We start from the raw sequence: 19,555 nt of genomic DNA, 5'->3' as shown, positions 1-19,555 counted from the left end.
CACCCCAACCACCACAAGCTCCTTATCTTGTGTGCTTGACTGTTCACAGCTTGGGAATTTCTTACATTCATCAATTTAACAAATATTTATTGAGCCGTGTGCTGTGAACTGTAAATGCAGATTAATTTCATGCCTTTGGCCGGGCACGGTGTCTCATGCCTGTAATCCCAGCACTTTGGGAGGCCAAAGTAGGTGGATCACCTGAGGTCAGGAGTTTGAGACCAGCCTGGCCAACATGGCGAAATCTGTTGCTACTAAAAATATTCCGAAAATTAGCTGGGTGTGGTGGCACGCCCCTGTAATCCCAGCTACTCAGGAGGCTGAGGCAGGAGAATTGCTTGAACCTGGGAGGCAGAGGTTGCAGTGAGCCAAGATCGTGCCACTGCACTCCAGCCCGGGCAACAGAGTGAGATTCCATCTAAAAAAAAAAAAAAAAAAAAAAAGCATGGCTTCAAGGAGAGCAGTAGAGCAGAATAGTCAGGTACACTGATGACTGGAAGCACACTGATAGAGTGTGTTGGAGAGCATCAACGGAGAACACCCCCATCCCCCCATGCTTCCCAGAACAGGGAACATTAAGGCTGAATCTTGAAGAACAAACTCGGCATGAGTCAAGGAGTTAGGTAGAGGGAAATAAGATACAGGTGAGAAGAAACTAAAGCACCGTTACAGAAATGCTAGTAATTTGCTAATATAGGAGATGCGGCTGGAGAGGAAAACAGACCTCATTTGTTCTTTGGGGATTTGGGAGTCTTTAGCTTATGTAGGTGGAAGCTATAGCTGTAGATGTAAACAGGAAGATCATCCAGACAAGAAGGTTAGGGACAAAATCCTGACAAGTATCAGCATTTAAGAGGCTGACAGATCACGAGGTCAAGAGATCGAGACCATCCTGGCCAACATGGTGAAACCCTGTCTCTACTAAAAATACAAAAATTAGCCAAGCGTGGTGGTGCGTGCCTGTAGTCCCAGCTACTTGGGAGGCTGAGGCAGGAGAATTGCTTGAACCCCGGAGGCGGAGCTTGCAGTGAGCCGAGATTGTGCCACTGCAGTCCAGCCTGGCGACAGAGCAAGACTCCATCTCAATAAAAAAAAAGAGGCCGACTGAAGATAAGAAGGGATGGCCTAGTGAACCATAAGGAGGGAGTGGTGGTCTACAGGGTCAATTGAAATGAGGACTGAAATTTTTCCCCTTTGGATCTTAAAATTAGAAGGTCCTCTGGAGGCTCTCATTAGTGTACTGTTAGAGGTTGAAGGAGCCAAAGTTGAACTGCAGTGGCTTAAACAAGCCTTCTGTTTGTGGCATATGACACTGATGTTCCATTTATCATAGTGATAGGAAGCTTTTTATTACAGTAAACTTGGCAAGTTGTATAGTAAAGGAAAGGTGACTTAATTTAAATACATCTTGAGTAAATGATAGTATGAATGATCCATAGCCAGATATGGCCCAAATCTTAGGAGATGGAGACAAGGAGTGTATGTTACAGTCTATGTCCATCTGCCGACTTTCTTTTTTCCCTTCTTTTCTTTCCCAACCCTTGCTCAATCATAATACAAACTCTCCCATTTTCTCCTTCTGTATCCTCAGCAGTTAGCATCCTATCTGAAATAGAATAGTCACTCAATAAAATTCTGTTGAACTAAGTAACCCCTCACTATCCTATCGGAAATAGAACAGTCACTTAATAAAATTTTGTTGAACTAAGTAACCCCACGCTATCCTATCTGAAATAGAACACTCAATAAAATTTTGTTGAGCTAAGTAACCCCACGCTATCCTATCTGAAATAGAATAGTCACTCAATAAAATTTTGTTGAACAAGGTAACCCCACGCTCTAACCTATAGAGGGAGTAAAAGAAAGTCACTCTCACCTATAGAGGGAGCTGAAAGAAAACCACAGGGAGTGCTAACCTATAGGAGAAGCTGAAAGAAAATCACTAGGGAATGAACCTATAGGAGAAGCTGAAAGTAAATCTCCGGGGAAGTGTTAACCACACACTCTCACCTCTAGGAGGAGGGTGAAGCTTCTTGTCTTCCAGACATTCCCGAGGAAAACTTACACGAGGAGTCTGTCAAGGAGTGCCACCCTTTGGTAATCTTTATTAATATATACCTAATATGTACCTTATGTTTGTGACATGTGATACTGATGTTCCATTTATCATAGTGATAGGAAGCTTTTTATTACAGTAAACTTGGCAAGTCGTATAGTAAAGGAAAAGTGACTTAATTTAAATACATCTTGAGTAAATGATAGTATGAATGATCCATAGCCATATATGGCCCAAATCTTAAAATATACATAATTACTTCGATCCAGGAAAGTATTAGGTCACGGTGGTGTGTGGAACTGTCTGTATGAAGAAGTTAGAAGCTGTGGAATCTGTGTGGAATGCTCTTGCCGGGTTCTTTTTAGATTTCCTCTTTTTTGGGATTCTGCGCTTTTCCTTTCCCTTTTCTTTTCTCTCTTTCTTTTTTTTTTTTTTTTCGGAGTTTCTTTCTTGTTGCCCAGGCTGGAGTGCAGTGGCACCGTCTCGGCTCACTGCAACCTCCGCCTCTCAGGTTCAAGCAATTCTCCTGCTTCAGCCTCCTGAGTAGGTGGGATTACAAGCACCCGCCACCACGCCCGGCTAATTTTTGTATTTTTAGTAGAGATGGGGTTTCACCATGTTAGCCAGGCTGGTCTCGAACTCCTGATCTCAGGTGATCCGCCTGCCTCGGCCTCCCAAAGTGCTGGGATTACAGGCGTGAGCTATCGTGCCCAGCCTATTCTGCACTTTTCTTCTCCTGTGAGGTGTGTTAAGACAGGTCAGGAACCTCTCTCCTTTACCTTCTAGGGGGAACATGAATGGGGCTGAGGTAAAGTGGGGCTAAAGAGCACTTCAGGCCTGGTTTGCATACCTATCTCTTCTGACTAAAAAAGTGATTAGAACTCCAGAGCTAATGTCAGCATGCAGCCCTCAGAGAAAGGAGCTTCTGGTCTGGATCACTGAGGCCTGCCTTCTTTGGGCAAGAGGAATTTTTAGTCTAGTTCCCCTGATGACTACTGAAGTAGTCCGGGGTGAAAGCCCTAGCTGGTGAAGTGTTTCTTTGAATCTGCCCTGTAAGCATCCAACTCCCTCGGAGACCTGTGGGATGCCGGAGGAAGAGGGGAAGAGAGGCTGTGGCTGTTGTAGGTGAGGGGTTAAGAATTCTAGGATTTGTAATCCTGACCATGTATATTTCTACCTCAGAGACAAAATTAACATCTCATAGCAGTGGTTTAATTTCTGTTATTGTTTTTCATCTTTATTCATTTTTTTTTATTTTTTAATTATGGAGGAGAAAAGCTTGTTACAAAAAATGGAAACCTCATAGAAGTATGCAAAGTAAAAAAATACTCCCCCTTCAGCATTTTCATCTATAATGTAATAGTTTGATTTATGTACCTAATTATCTTTTTCTTTTCTTTTTTCTTTTTTTTTTTTTTGAGATAGAGCCTCATTCTGTCACCCAGGCTGGAGTGCAGTGGCATGATCTTGGCTCACCGCAACCTCTGCTGCCCGGGTTCAAGTGATTCTCCTGCTTCCCGAGTAGCTGGGAATACAGGCGCCTGCCACTGCGCCCGGCTAATTTTTATATTTTTAGTAGAGACGGGGTTTCACCATGTTGGCCAGGCTGCTCTTGAACTCCTGACCTCGTGATCCACCCACCTTGGCCTCCCAAAGTCCAAAGTGCTGGGATTACAGGTGTGAGCCACTGTGCCCGGCCCTAGTTATCTTTTTCTATACATAGGCGAACATATTTGTACTAGATGCACATGCATATTTTAAATTTTTTATTGAAATGTAATGTATATACAAAAAGTATACAGGTTGATGAATTATCACAAACTAGATCTTCTGGGGGAATGTTCTCTGTGACCTGGGTGATGGTTACATGGGTTTATTAATTTGTGATAATTCCTGGAGAGTAAATGGCTGAAAGTGAGCAGTAGGGAGCAACTCGAGTTCTGGAATGTTCTCTATGGACCTGGGCGATGGTTACTTGGGTTGATTCAGTTTGTGATCATTCATAGAGTGAATGACTGGAAGTGGTCATTTGGGGGTGCCTCAACAGTTCTGGAATGTTCTATGTGACCTGACTGATGTTTGCTTAGGTTCACTTTGTCAGCATTCAAAGAGTGAATGACTGGAAGTAGGTATTGTGGGGCACCTCAAGAGTTCTGGAATGTTCTCTGTGGACCTGGATGATGGTTACTTGGGTTGATTGCGTTTGTGATCATTCATAGAGTGAATGACTGGAAGTGGGCATTAGAGGGCGCTTCAAAAGTTCTCGAATGCTCTGCACTGAGATAGGTGACGGTTTGTGGGCTCATTTTAGCAATTGTATGAACATTCCATAATTTAACCCTCAAATGATGATCATTGAGGTTCTTTATAGTTTATTAGTATACACAAGTAAATGTTGTTATTCATTTAAATTTGTCTGCTTCTGTATGTATTTCTTCAGGAGAGATTCTTAGAAGTGATAAATTGCTGGGTCAGAGGACATGTGCATTTTATTATTTTCTTTTTGGAAAGGTAAGACAAGTTCAATGTAAAAAAATCAAATAGCAAATAAAAAGGACATGTAGGGAAAAGTCAGTTTTCCTCTTACCCTTGACTTCCAGTCCCATCAGATCCTTTCTCAGAAGCAACCAGTGTTACCAGCTTCTGGCAGGTTCTAACAGAGATAGTGTGTATATTGCATATATATTTACATATTCTTATAAGGCATTGCTTAAAGCCATACCACCACCCCATCAAGATTGTACCAATTTATAATCTCGTCAATAGGGTTTGAGAGTTCCCTTCCCCCCGACCCCGAGCCCCGGCCAGGGATGATTTGGGGGTTCTGAAAATATTTGAGTAAAAAGGAACACGTTTTATTCATTCATCCATTGGCAATACATTAATGTGCTTCAGAATTCAAAAGGTGCAAAACGTCTGCCTCCCACTTTCATCCCCTAGCTGCCATAGCTCCTTTCCCCCAGAGCAATTGTGTTTTCAGTTTCTTATGCATCCTTACGGAGAAAGTTTGCATATGTAAGCAAATCCATCTATATATTCTTTTTTTTTCTGAAATTTTACACAAATGGCAGCATATTTGTATGAGTGATTACTACATGACCTCCCTCTCCTTTTCCCCTCAAAAACCTAAGTGGTTTCAAACAATTATTCATTTTTTCTCATGAGCCTATGGGTAAGCTGGGAGTATCTACTATTCAGGGCCAGGCTCAGATCATCTTGGCTGGTCAGTTGATGGGTCAATTGGGGATTGGTTGGTCTAGAATGGCTTCAGCTGGGATTGTTCAGCTCTACTCCATGAGGTCTCTTACCCACAAGCAGTCTAGTCTGGGCTTGTTCTCATCGTAGTGTCAGGACTCCACAAGAACAGAAGCACAGAAAGCCTCTGGAGGCCTAGACTTGGCTCTGGCATGACATAACTACTGTCTTATTCTGTCGACCAAAGCAAGCCACAGGCTAGCTAGCCCAGATTCAAGGAATGTGAGGAGCTGCAAAGTCACATTGCAGGGTGTATGGGCTTAGGGAGGGGAAGAGCTGGGGCCATTTATTCTATCAAATACAATACTATAGGTATTGTTATGTACCTTACCTTTTTTTTTTAACCTAACACTGTATCTTGGAAATGACTTCATATTAGTCCACAAAGAGCTTCTTTGTTTTTTATTCTATTTCATTTTGCCAGCCCCCTATTGAAGGAAACATATTGCTTCCAGTCTTTTGCTATTATCTAACAATGCTGCAATGAATAACATTGAACATATGTCAGATAAATTCCTAGGGGTGGAATTACTAGGTCAAAAGGTATATATATTTATTATGTTTGATAGTGACTTCCAAATTAAACTGAAAATTTTGTAATTTTTTTTCCACTCTAAAGAAATAGAAGTTCAGTTTTGTGCAGTGGCGGCATCATAGCCAGTGAGGTTTATCTGAGGACTGATTATTGCTAATCGAAAACTTTTCCCAATACCCCGGCATGATGGCTTGAAATATAGTTGGCGTTGGCATTTTTTGACAGTCAGTATGGAGACTACACTAAAAATAGAAATGAAAAAAAAAGAAATGGAAGCTCACAATTTAAAATTTTTATTTTTTTTGTACAAATTGATGGGGTATATGTAAAATTTTGTTACACGTATATAATGCATCGTAATTAAGTCAGAGTATTTAGGGTGTCCATAACCCAAGTACAATATATTTTTGTTAAGTATAGTCAACCTAATGTGCTGTCAAACACTGAATTTATTCCTTCTGTCTTAGTGTATATCTGTAAGTACCCTTTAACCCACTTTTTTTCATCTTCCTCCCTACCCCCGATTCACCCTTCCCAGTCTCTGTTATCGGTCTGTCCACTCTCTATCTCCATATGATCAAGCTTTTTAGCTCCCACATATAAGTAAGAACATTAAATATTTGTCTTTTTGTGCCTAGCTTATTTCACTTAAGATATGACTTCTAGTTCCATCGATGTTGCTGAAAATGACATGATTTCATTCTTTTTTATAACCATATAGTATTCCATTGTGTATATGTACCACATTTTCTTTATCGATTCGTCTGTTGATGGACATTTAGGTTGATTCCATATCTTTGCTATTGTGAATAGTGCTGCAGTAAACATAGGAGTGTAGGTATCCCTTTGATATATTGATTTCTTTTCCTTTGGGTAGATACATGGGATTCTTAGATCAAATGGTAATTATATTTTTAGTTTTTTGAGAAATCTCCATACTGTTTTCTGTAGTGGCTATACTAGTCTACATTCCCACCAACAATGTATAAGAGTTCCTGGCCGGGCTTGGTGGCTCATGCCTGTAATCCTAGCACTTTGGGAGGCCAGGGCGGGCAGATCATGAGGTCAGGAGTTTGAGACCAGCCTGGCCAATATGGTGAAACCCTGTCTCTACTAAAAACACAAAAAGTAGCCAGGCATGGTGGCACACACCTGTAGTCCCAGCTACTCAGGAGGCTGAGGTAGGAGAATCACTTGAACCCAGGAGGCAGAGGTTGCGGCAAGCTGAGATTGCGCCACTGCACTCCAGCCTAGGCGACAGAGTGAGACTCTGTCTCAAAGAAAAAAAAAAGGGTTCCTTTTCTCTGCATCCTCACCAACATCTCTTATTTTTTGTCTTTTCAGTAGTAGCCATTCTGACGGGGGTAAGATGATATCTCATTGTGGTTTTGATCTGCATTTATCTGATGATTAGCAATGTAGAGTATTTTTTCATATACCTGTTGGCTGTTTGTATGTTTTATTTTAAGAAATGCCTATTCATGTCCTTTTCCCATTTTTTAGTGGGAATATTTGTTGTTTTCCTATTATTTGAGTTCTTGGTATATTCTGGATATTAAGTCCCCGTCAGATGAATAGTTTACAAATATTTTCTCACATTCAACAGGTTGTTTCTTCACTCTATTGATTGTTTTCTTTACTGTGCAGAAGATTTTTAGTTTAATTTGCCTATTTTTGTTTTTGTTGCCTGTGCTTTTGAGGTCTTAGTCATAAATTCTTTTTCTAGATCAATGTCCAGGAGAGTTTTCCATAGGTTTTCTTGCAGTGTTTTTATAGTTTCAAGTCTTACGTTTAATCCATTTTGAGTTGATTTTTGTATATGGTAAGAGATGGGGGTCCAATTTCATTCTGCATGTGGCTATTCATTTTTCCCAGCACTGTTTGTTGAAGAAAGTGTCCTTTCCCCAGGGTAAGTTCTTGCTGGCTTTGTCAAAAATCAGTTGGCTGTGTATGTGGCTTTATTTCTGAGTTATCTATGCTGTTCCATTGGTATATGTGTCTGTTTTTATACCATTACCATGCTGTTTTGGTTGCTATAGCCTTGCAATATATTTTGAAGTCAGGTAATGTGATGCTTCCAGCTTTCTTTTTGCTCAGGATTGTTTTGGCTACTTGGACTTTTCTTTTGTTCTGTTTGAATTTTAGGATTGTTTTTTCTAATTCTGTGAAGAATTATGTTGGTATTTTGATAAGGATTGCATCGAATCTATAGATAGCTTTCGGCAATGTGGTCATTTTAACTAGATTAATTCTTCCAACCCATGAGCATGGGTTGTTTTTTTTCCGTTTGTCTATGTCATCTTCAATTTCTTTTATCAGTGTTTGTAGTTTTCCTTGTAGAGATCTTTCACCTCCTTGTTTGAAATTATTCCTATGTATTTTATTTTTGTAACAATTGTAAATGGGATTGCCTTCTTTTCTTTCATGTCTAGATCATTATTGGCCATCATATAGAAATGCTAATTATTTTTGTACATTGATTTTGTATCCTGCAACTTTTTATTTTAAAAGAGTCAAACCTACAGAAAAGTTGAAAGAATAGTACAATAAAAACCCATATACCCTTCATGAAGATTAAACACTTGTTAACATTTTGCCACATTTGTTCTCTCTCTGTGTGTATACATATATATAACACTACATAGCACATACATATATATATATATATACATATTTTATGAACCATTTGACATTAAGTTGGAGATATCAAGACACTTTTTCAGCCTGTATTGCCTAAAGACAAGGGTGTTTACCTACATAATCACAATTTTGTTAGCACACCCAAGAAATGTAAGATTGACAGAATATTATTTAATTCATAGCCCATATTCAAATTTCCTGATTGCCCCAATAATGTCATTTAGAGCTTTTTTTTGTTTGTTTCAATCAAGGATCCCAAATTCAGGATCAAAGGTCATACAAATTCATGTACTTGTCATATCTCTAGTAGTCTTTCATATAAAAGTTTCCCACTTTTTTCATCTTTCATGAAATATTCATTTTGAAGACTCTGGGCCAGTTATCTTGTATCATGGCCTATAATTTGGATTTGTCACATTGTTCCCTCATGAATATATTCAGGTTAAACATTTTTGGCAAAGATACCACATAGGTGGTTTCCATTGCATCACGTCAGGAGGTATACAATGTCAATTGTCCTATTGCCAAGTTTGATCACTTGGCCAAAGTAGTGTAATCCAGATTTCTCCATTGTAAAGGCACATTCTCCTCCTTTGTAATTAATATTAAATTAATATATTTAAAGTATGACCATGTAAATGTTCTGTTCCCCAACAATTTTCATCTGATAGTTTTAGCATTCATTATAATCCCTATCTGAATCAGTTTTTAACACAGTGGCTACAAAGGTATGTTTTCCCAATTCTGTTGTTCCTTCCACATTTATTAGCTATCCATTTTTCTGTAAAGGAAGCTGACCCCCTTCGTTTTTCATGTCACTTCAAATTCTTTTTTAAAATTAATCAATGTGTTATAACCTGTTACCATTATTGGACAAGTGCCTGAATAGACAGATCAACAAAACAAAGCAGAAAGTCCAGAAATAGACCCAAGTATATATGAAAATGTAATCTTTTTTTTTTTTTTTTGAGATGGAGTCTCGCTCTGTCGCCCAGGCTGGAGTGCAGTGGCGCGATCTCGGCTCACTGGAAGCTCCACCTCCCGGGTTCACGCCATTCTCCTGCCTCACCCTCCCAAGTAGCTGGGACTACAGGTGCCCGCCACCACGCCTGGCTAATTTTTTGTATTTTTAGTAGAGACGGGGTTTCACTGTGTTAGCCAGGATGGTCTCGATCCCCTGACCTTGTGATCCACCTGCCTCAGCCTCCCAAAGTGCTGGGATTACAGGTGTGAGCCACCACGCCTGGCCGAAAATGTAATATTTAATAAACAATTTATTACTGGGGCAAAGATGGACTTTTTAAATAAATTCTATTGGCATAACTGGATAGCCATTTGGATAAAAAGGTAATTTGGTCCCATACTTCACATTGTACCCTAGAATAAGCTCCAAATGGAGCTTATTATATAAAATAATAAAAAAAACATATAGGTACCAGATGGTCCAAATATAAAAAAATAAAACCATATAGGCACTAGAAGAAAACGTGGATTAATTTCTTTATAATCTGGGTGTGGGGAAAGCCTTTTAAAATATGACTCCAAATCCAAATGCCATAAAATGATAAGTATTTTCAAGTACATAAAAATTAAAGTAAAAACCTTTTTTTGCATGGCAAAAATCATATAGGCAAAGTCAAAAGAAAGATGATGAAGGCTGGGCTTGGTGCCTCATGCCTGTAATCCCAACACTTTGGGAGGCCAAGGTGGGCGGATCTCAAGGACAGGAGATGGAGACCATCCTGGCTAACATGGTGAAACCCCGTCTCTACTAAAAATACAAAAAATTAGCCAGGCGTGGTGGCAGGCGCCTGTAGTCCCAGCTACTTGGGAGGCTGAGATAGAAGAATCACTTGAACCCGGGAGCCAGAGGTTGCAGTGAGCCAAGAGCACTCCAGCCTGGTGACAGAGCAAGAATCCATCTCAAAAAAAAAAAAAAAAAAAAAAAAAGAAAAAAAAAGAAAGATGATGAAACTGAGAAAATACTTATAATGTATGTATAAATAAAGGGCCAATATCCCAAACACATAAAGAACTTTTAAAATCTAAAGAAAAAAGGCTAAAAAGTCTCAGGAGGAAAATGGGCAAAAACATGAATACACAGTTCACAGAAGAAAGTATACAAATGATCCTTAAATGTATGAAAAGATACTCAACTTCACATATAGTAAGAGATGCAAATATATTAAAAATACACAGTCAGCTTGACCATCTGGATCATTTGGAGAGGAGGAGCAATGCCAGGTTAGGTTAAGTTCTCCCATTTAGGCACTCCTTGATCTCCCTGGGCTTCACCTTTTATGGCACTTATCTGACTTGTAATTACAGTGATTGTTTAATGTCTGTCTTCCATACTAGTTACCAGATGTATAAGAATAGTGACCAAGACTATCTTGTTCACACTGGTATCCCCAGCTCCACGCACAAAGTAAATGCTCAATTAACATTTGTCAAATCAATGAACAAACTACACAGTACTTATACTCACCAATAAGAGCTACCACTTAATAGTTGAATGAGTGAATGAGTAACGTGGAGGCAAGGAATTGAATCTAAATCTATGTTTTCTGTAGTTCTCTCTCCCCGCTTCTCTTTCAGTTCTTGCCCACTTTCCGTGGCAAACTCTCTCCTATTTTTTCTCCCTAATTTCCATCTAATTTCCACACGCTAGCTAAAGTAAAACCTTCAGCATGGCCCATGCTCATAAAATGTGTGCCTAGATCAAAAATAAGAAAAGTTGCAAATTTACATGATAAATTGGATGTTAGCATCTGAAGTGCTTTAAAATGGACTGCTTTCTTATCTTTCTAAAATTATTTTCTTATGCACCAAAATAAGAAAACTGAAAAATAATTTATTGTTAAAGTCATTCTAACATTTATCTTATTGCTAAAACTGCTTCCTACCGTTTCACTGCAAACCTACAGTATTTTAGCTTTACTTTTGTGAATCAAATTGGAACTCTAACTAGCGTAATTTTGTCTCTTCAAGAAAATGCATTGTAGGCACGAAAAAAAAAATAGAACAATAAATGTTTGAAATGTAGCACATTTGTAAATTGGAAGACAGCTTGTTTATGAGTGCCTGTTGATTAAATTTGTTAATGAGCCCTTAAGAAATTGCCCCTTTTTCTCCTACCACTAGAAATCCTTGCTGGATTTTTCTATTACATCTAATTTTCAACACATAGAATAAAGCCTTCCGTCTATGTTGACTTTTACCTCAGAAGCTGAGCGAGTTACTTGAGTTTTACAAGCCCAGAAAAGTAGGCTTCCCCCTAGACAGTCATTGTAAAAGGAGGCTCTTGGTAGCAGATTCCATTTTTTTCTAGTACTGTAATTATAGATTGATCCAATAAATGTTACTTTAAAATTTTGCTCAGTGGAAAGGCACTATAGAAAAATCACATGTATTAGCCTAAAGCAGCTTGAATCTACTCCCTATCTTGTGAATGTTTAGGAGTTTTGATAGCCTATATAAATAAGTGTGCTGCATAGCAGCAGTTATTACAATAAAAGAATATTCTGCTGGATTTTGTTAAAGCTTTGATTAATGTGAATATAAATTGATAGGGACAACAGAAAGTTTGAGGTTAAAATTTAGGTAGCAACCTTGCCATAACGTATTGTAAAAGCATCATATGCTCATTGGATAATATATGAAAAGTAATGAAAAATAGAAAAAAGTTTAAAGTGAAAATAAAAATCACCATAATTACGCCAGGCAGAGACAGCTATGTATTTGTGGGGTTTTCTATGTGATGGAACTCAGATGCTATATGCAATATTTTAGTCTATGGAAGCACTTAAACATTGATAGTATTTTTTTAAAGAAATATTTTGTGTCATCCAGGATATTGAAGTTTTATGGTTTAGCACACTACTCTGGCGAATGGTTTGAGACTCCCAAGTCGAGAAATCAATTCACAGAAGTCCTGTTTCAATTACCTGCAGATGTCAGTGTGGATCTGAGTGTGATTCAACACTTTGTTCCAGGATGTGGTGGGACAGTTGAAGTCCAGTTGTGAACCAGTTGCTTATTAAACAAATAACAGTTTAGTTTGGATGAGAAATGTGAGCTGTAAGGACCTCAAGTCTCCGAAATTTCTTTTTATAAAATCTAAACAAGCATGGATATATTCTCCAGTTACATCCAGTTCACAGAAGATTATACCATCTCGTTCCCGCCCCTGATTGTTTAAACAGCCTTTCTAAGATTAGTTATAGTGCTGGAGAAGTAGAGTTGATGTCGTTGGGCTTATTAAATTTGACTCCAGCCCAGATGGCAGGTCTGAGCGATACATTAGGAGCTGTGTTGGTTTACTTTTTGCTGTTATTGTATATTTAAAGGCAAAGTTTAAAACTGATGATTCCAACTCTAAAAGGGCATCATCTTTGCCATTGCTTCTGATGCTTATCTGCTTTTCTACATGATCCCGCTCTTTCATGCAACTTCGTGACATGAAAAGTCAATGTCGATTAGGCTAGGAAAATGTCAGGGAGACTTGCAGTGGCTCATTTTACCAAAACACAATTGTTTCTCGGGCCACAACACAAATCTACCATCTGTCTCATAAGCTTGCAAGCTTCCTCTCAAGTACAATTTGCTATATATATTGGTACAGAAATTGTTGGTAGCTTATGTTTACCTAGCAACATAATCTGTTTGGTAGAAGGCTGTGGGAAAGGAGGCTTTGTGGAGGAAGATTTTCTTTTTCTTTCTTTTTTTAAAGAGAGCAGTTTCTTCATCTACAAATTATCTTTAAGTGCAAGAAAGGCGGATGTGCTGGCCCAAACAATCTGCCTTTTATACCATTTTAACCTAAATTGCCTAGTAAATGCTCACTTTGGGGGTTATTTTTGCTATGTCAGTTATCTCATATATACATGAATGCCCTCTTTTCAATTTGTTTTTCTTTTCATACAAATCACTGTGAAATAACTGCCTTGACCTTCTAGCTGTAAAAGATCACCGAGCTTTGGGACTGCCTGCATCTGTCCAGTGTGTATTTCTCCTGTTTCCCAGTGCTCTTAGTGTGACTTGTGGGTTTTGAATGTTGAATTTACATTTCAAGGATGTTTGTCAGGGCCTGGTAGTCTTTAAGTTAAATGTAACAAAATCAAGCAGCCTGCACTGTGTTGTCTGCCTTACATTAATTTTCATTTAGCTGAATGAGCTGTATATTTCTACCTACCCACTTTCTTAGCTTTCTTATCAGCAGAGCAATGTGTATGTTGAACGAAAAAAAAAGCCAAGGGGAGAAAAAAAAGTTCTGACTTTCCTTCATGTTAGTTATAGACATCATATGCTGGTAAAGGTTAGAGTGTACTTTCTACATTCATTTTGAGAAGGGAAAGAAAGTGTTGTCCTGTCAACTTCCTTCATGTAACACCAAGGTATAATTTGCTGCAGGCTTATTGCATGATATTGCCCTTGTGAAAGTGACGGGTTTTCCATTTTAATCTATAGCTATTATGTAGTTCTCAATGAAGAGGCAATGTGGAGGTTACTAACCCACTTCCCCCTCTAAAAAAAAAAAAAACAAACGAAGAAGAAATGAAACGAAAAACAAACTTCTATATCATCCTGAGACTTTGAAACTAGTCCTGAGAAAAGACTGTGGCAGAATTGTTATATGGACAAAGTTCCTTTGGCCAGAGCCATCCCATGTCTTTCATCTTGCAGCCTTTGTTTCTGCCTCCTTGAGTCCCCAACTCTTCACAAGCCCAGAAATCGCCTCACAATGCAGCCTCACGGGAAAGCACTGTTAACTTCTACAGAGTTGGCCCTGACAGTTTTGCAAGGGACATAGGAATTAACTGGGTTGGAGAGCAGATTTCCTTGCATCACTGGGAGCAGTCATTAATAATACAAACATTTATTCTTGGTGCTCTCCAGTAATGCTAGTCATGGAAGTGAGAAATTGACAGCCTGAGTTGTGAAACTGAGACCCATTTTTATACAGAGCAGATAGTTAAAGGCAAGTGAGAGAAGATGAGCTCATGAGAGAAGAGCTGACAAAAGAAGAGCAGAGGACCGGGCTTTTGCAACAGAAGGGAGATGTAGGATGAAAGATCCTGGAGGAGTGAATGATCAAGGAGGGAAGCTTATTGTCTTATTTAACCAACACTTCTTCAGCAATGGTAGCGTGCCAGAGACAAGAGATGGGAGGAACAGGATAGAGAGGAGACATTTTTAGGAGGGTGATGAATGAAAATAAAATGGTAGAAGATACCCCAAAAGTCTTTAGTGGCTTTATTTCTGTTGAGAAGGTCAGAAGTCAGATTGCAGAGGAGCAAGAAAGGAATGCAGCATTCATTCTAAAAGTTTGGCAGCATTCTAGAGACTGGTAGCTAGAAGGGAAGGAGGGTCACTTGTAGAGCAGTTGTTGATATTGTTGTTGTTGGTGGTGATGCAGTTGTCTGCATGAGATTGAAGAGACAATGGGATAGGAAATAAATCAGAGGTCCCTGGTGAGCAGTGCTGTCCACTAGAACTTTCCACGATGATGGGAATTATATACATTTGCACCGTCCCACTCGGGAGCTGCTAGCACCACGTGGCTGTTGAGTACTTGAAATGTGGCTACCACAATCAAGAAACTAAATTTTTAGTTTTATTTCATTATAATTCATTTACATTTTTTTCTTTTTCTTTCTTTTTTTTTTTTTTTTGACAGAGCCTTGCTGTGTTGCCCAGGCTGGAGTGCAGTGGTATGATCTTGGCTCACTGTAACCTCTGCCTCCTGGGTTCAAGCGATTCTCCTGCCTCAGCCTCCTGGGTAGCTGGGACTACAGGTGGTGCCCCCACGCCAGGAGATATATATATATATATATATATATATTTGGTATTTTTATTAGAGACAGGGTTTCACCGTGTTAACCAGGCTGGTCTTGAACTGCTGACCTCAAGTGATCCGCCTGCCTCGGCCTTCCAAAGTGCTGGGATTACAGGCTTGAGCCACTGCGCCCGATCACAATTCATTTGCATTTAAATAGCTACACGTGGCAAGAGGTTACTATCTAGGACAGCAGAGGTCTAAAAGGAGAAAATAAATGTGGGAGTAAGAAAATGGGAAGAGGCCGGGCGCGGTGGCTCACGCTTGTAATCCCAGCACTTTGGGAGGCCGAGGCGGGCGGATCACGAGGTCAGGAGATTGAGACCATGGTGAAACCCCGTCTCTACTAAAAAAAAAAAAAAAAAAATTAGCCGGGCGTGGTGGCGGGCGCCTGTAGTCCCAGCTACTCGGAGAGGCTGAGTCAGGAGAATGGCGTGAACCCGGGAGGCGGAGCTTGCAGTGAGCCGAGATTGCGCCACTGCACTCCAGCCTGGGCGACAGAGCGAGAGTCCATCTCAAAAAAAAAAAAAAAAAAAAAAAAAGAAAATGGGAAGAGATGAATTCTAGAGCAGAGTAGGAGGCAGTAACTTAGTATTTAGGAAAAATCTTCATCTGATGAGCGATGCTCTCACATCTCCAATAGCTAGGGGAGTTCAGACCCATAGCGTAAATGTTTTCAGCAACCGAATTGTCAGGCTCATCTGCTAAAAATGGGAGAGTTGAGAGGAAGAAGATTTGGGGGCCCAAGGAGAAAGATTGGGATATTCACAGCATACGGTATATCAGGAACAACTGGGCAGTGATGGGAACCAAACTGTGGTTGACAGCATGAGTTTGTGGTGGGCCAAGTCTAAGAGGCTCAACATGGGCCAAATTTGTACTGAGCCAAATGCGTGCAATTCCATATAAGGTTCTTTCTGGAATAAGAAACAAACTAAAAGGATCTGGAAAAAGGATATTATGCAATTTAGGCTTAGAAAGTTATGTTTGAGTATATCCCAGCAGCTCTGTTACTCTCTCTTAAACATTTTTCTGATAAATTCCATTGGTTTTTTTTTCTGATGAATTTAAGCCTTGATAGTATAAAAATGTATTTAGAGGAATCTCACCAGACAGGTTAGGGCCCTTCTGCCTGGGTGGTGTTTGGTTAGGGTTATCTGCAAGATTCCATTGCTTGTTCTCCTCTTGTTCTCCAAGCAAAAGAGCTTTGGGGTAGCTCACCCACGCCTCTCTGGTGATAGGAGTGGAGATGGTGGGGGCTTCCTTATAGCTAGAAAAATTATAGCACTGTGTAAGCCCATTGCTATTTAACTAACACTCTTTCCAGATGTTCTTGGAATGGAGGCCAGGGGCAAGATATGCTTATTGTAATACAGCTTCTATTTGTGGGAAAGGAGAAAAATTAAAGGAATGAGCAGATAGAAATGGAAACTGATCAGCTAGTATTTTTCTATATGTTAATAACACGAAAAGAATTAATTATGAACTGAATAGAGTTTTCTTTAAAATCCAGGTATTAGGCAGCAATTTAAAATCTTGATTTTTTGATAGAAATATCTCAACAAGCTCAAATTTTTAACTTCAGAAACGAGTGCACTCTTTGGCTACCTTGTCAGTCCTGTGGATATTTCTGTGTAGGCATTTGGTTCTTGTTTTCTTCTGTTGCCCAGGTTGGAGTGCGGTGGCCTGAACATGTCACACTGCAGCCTCAACCTCCCAGGTTCAAGGGATCCTCCCACTTCAGCCTCCCGAGTAGCTGGGACTACAGGCAAATGTCACCATGCCTGTTTGTTGTTGTTGTTTGTTTGTTTGTTTTGTTTTGTTTTGAGTCAGAGTCTCACACTGTCACCCAGGCTGGAGTGCAGTGGCACGATCTTGGCTCACTGCAACCTCTACCTCCCATGCTCAACAATCCTCATGCTTCAGCCTCCCGAGTAGCTAGGACTACAGGCAGGCACCACCAAGCCCGCCTCATTTTTGTATTTTTTGTAGAAACAGGGTTTCATCATGTTGCCTAGGCTGGTCTCAAACTCCTGGGCTCAAGTGAGCCTCCTGCCTTGGCCTCCCAAAGCACTGGGAATACAGGTGTGAGCCACCATGCCCAGCCTGATTCTTGTTTTCATTGCAGCCTAACACTCTTAGAAAAGGCTGATTCATGTCAAAAACCCATGACAGTGAGTAACCCTGATGAGAACTCTTCTTCTAACATTAAAATTTAAAGTAAGCAAAATGTGTCTTGTTCAATATGTTCCAGTGGCCAGAAAGGGACAATATGACTTCTCCAGTCTCTATAGTTTCAGCTAGGGATTTAAAGAGAAATAAAACAGAAGTTAGAGTCTCAACCTGCCAATATCAGACCTAGGTAATTGCCTTGCCAGTCATTTCATCCATCTGCTGTAAAATATCAAGACGTTCCCCTCATTTAAACCCTGATACCAGAGTAATTCAAGCTGCCTGAGTAACCCCGGTAGCTACGACCAAATTAAGTTTTTCAAAGATGAGGATAAAACTGCTGAAAGTAGAATTTGGCATGCCTCTAACAGATAAGGAGTCACTCAGAAATTTTAGAATTTCAATTTGTTCATCCAGGCATTTGTTAAATATCTTCCAAGATCCCTTACCATTGGTGATGTGGGGAGAAGACAGGAGATTCAGTAGCAGTATCAGATATGAATCTGGCCCTCAAAGATTTGTACTCTAGTTGGGTTTACAGATCTGAAGCTTCTAAAGCAATTCGAGAACAATTAGATGTAAACTTACATGGTAAGGCCCAGAAGGTGACTAGAACCGGTACTTTTTTTTTTGAGATGGAGTCTCTCTCTTGTCGCCCAGGCTGGAGTGCAGTGGCGTGATCTTGGCCCACTGCAACCTCCGCCTCCCGGGTTCAAGTGATTCTCCTGTCTCAGCCTCCTGAGTAGCCGAGATTACAGGCGCCTGCCACCACGCCCGGCTAATTTTTGTATTTTTAGTACAGAGGGTTTCACCATGTTGGCCGGGCTGGTCTCCAACTCCTGACCTCAAGTGATCCGCCCACCTCAGCTTCCCAAAATGCTGGGATTACAGGCGTGAGCCACTGCATGCAGCTGAAACTGTACCTTTAAAAACAAAAGAGACATGTGATAGCACAGAGAGAACCTGGCATTAGCGTATCTAAGGCCAATTTTGTCACTAACTGACTGGATCACCTTGGCCTTAAACTCTAAATCCTGTTTGGTTTTCTATAAAATGGAGATCGTGCTACTTGCTAAGCTGACTTTCTCACAGGGCTTCTTGTCTAGGGTGGGAAGCCATACTGGATAATTTCAAAGTCCTTTTCTGGCTCTTAATATTCTATGATTTTATGGTAGTGAATGCAAAAGTGCTTTGAAAAGTGTTAAGTGGTGTACATTGTAATGTTTGTGGCATTATCATCATTATGAATGCCTCTTTGGGGTTCCCAGAGGCTGATGTTCTCCCTGCATCTGCTCACAGGCCCGCCACACAGCAAGTTTCCTAACTCTCAGGCCAGGGTTCTCTTTCTGATTCCATAATGTCTCTTTTAAAAATTAATAAGCTGAGTGACTAGCAGAGAATTTCCCAAGGAGGTCCCTACCATTTCCCCACTCCCACACACATATATTTTCTCTTCCTTGGCAGAGTGCAAGCTTCACTACAGGCCACTGAACAAAATAATGTCTTCTTTTAAAATCATTAAGCTGAGTGACCAGGCAACTCGAAATATAGCAGGGTGTTTCCCAGAGAGGTCAGGTCACCACTTTCCCCACCCCCTCCTCATTTATCTTCTCTTCTCCATCAGAATGCAAGCTGCCACACAAACCTTTGGGCATATGCTCTTTTGGCCTCCTGGATAGGCAGGTGTTAGCCACAGGAAACAAGCAACTAAACAGGCTGCTCTTGGTGCCGATTGGCCATGGGTTAATGAGAGGTTTCATTTAACTCTAGGTGGTCGGTGGTGTTCCACCCCACCTCTCCCAGAGTATGTCATTGTCCTGAATGAGAAGGCCTAAGGGCAATGCTTAGAAATGAGTTTAAGCTGTTACACATCAACTAAGGATAAAGTCCTCTGTGCTTCTGTCGCCCTCATAGCCTACTCTATACCATTCCTCTTAGCATATACTGCCTTGGGCTGTTTTTATTTTTTCCGAAGCATGTGGCCTGTATCCCTTACTGAAACCCTTGTAGCCCCTTGAACATTGAGCACAATGTTCTGTAAACAATATTCACATGATTT

At 40.2% G+C, this 19,555-nt stretch overlaps 1 protein-coding gene and 1 non-coding gene across 2 annotated transcripts in view; both read left to right on the top strand.

Moving 5' to 3' along the window:
• The first annotated feature begins 2,008 nt into the window (after positions 1–2,008).
• PLAC1 (placenta enriched 1) overlaps positions 2,009–19,555 on the top strand; it is a 202,976-nt gene continuing 185,429 nt past the window's right edge. Inside the window, exon 1 of the mRNA XM_030806913.1 lies at positions 2,009–2,097. The gene's annotated coding sequence lies outside the window, so the exon portion shown is untranslated. The remainder of the gene's footprint in view (positions 2,098–19,555) is intronic.
• LOC115833514 lies at positions 5,943–6,083 on the top strand. The gene has a single exon (XR_004028926.1). It is a non-coding gene; the product is annotated as a U4 spliceosomal RNA (small nuclear RNA).

This window comes from Nomascus leucogenys, chromosome X (genome assembly GCF_006542625.1).
Source record: "Nomascus leucogenys isolate Asia chromosome X, Asia_NLE_v1, whole genome shotgun sequence".
Classification (NCBI taxonomy): Eukaryota; Metazoa; Chordata; class Mammalia; order Primates; family Hylobatidae; genus Nomascus; species Nomascus leucogenys.
Note: the sequence above shows the minus strand (reverse complement) of the source record. Positions and strands in the feature narration are given on the sequence as shown.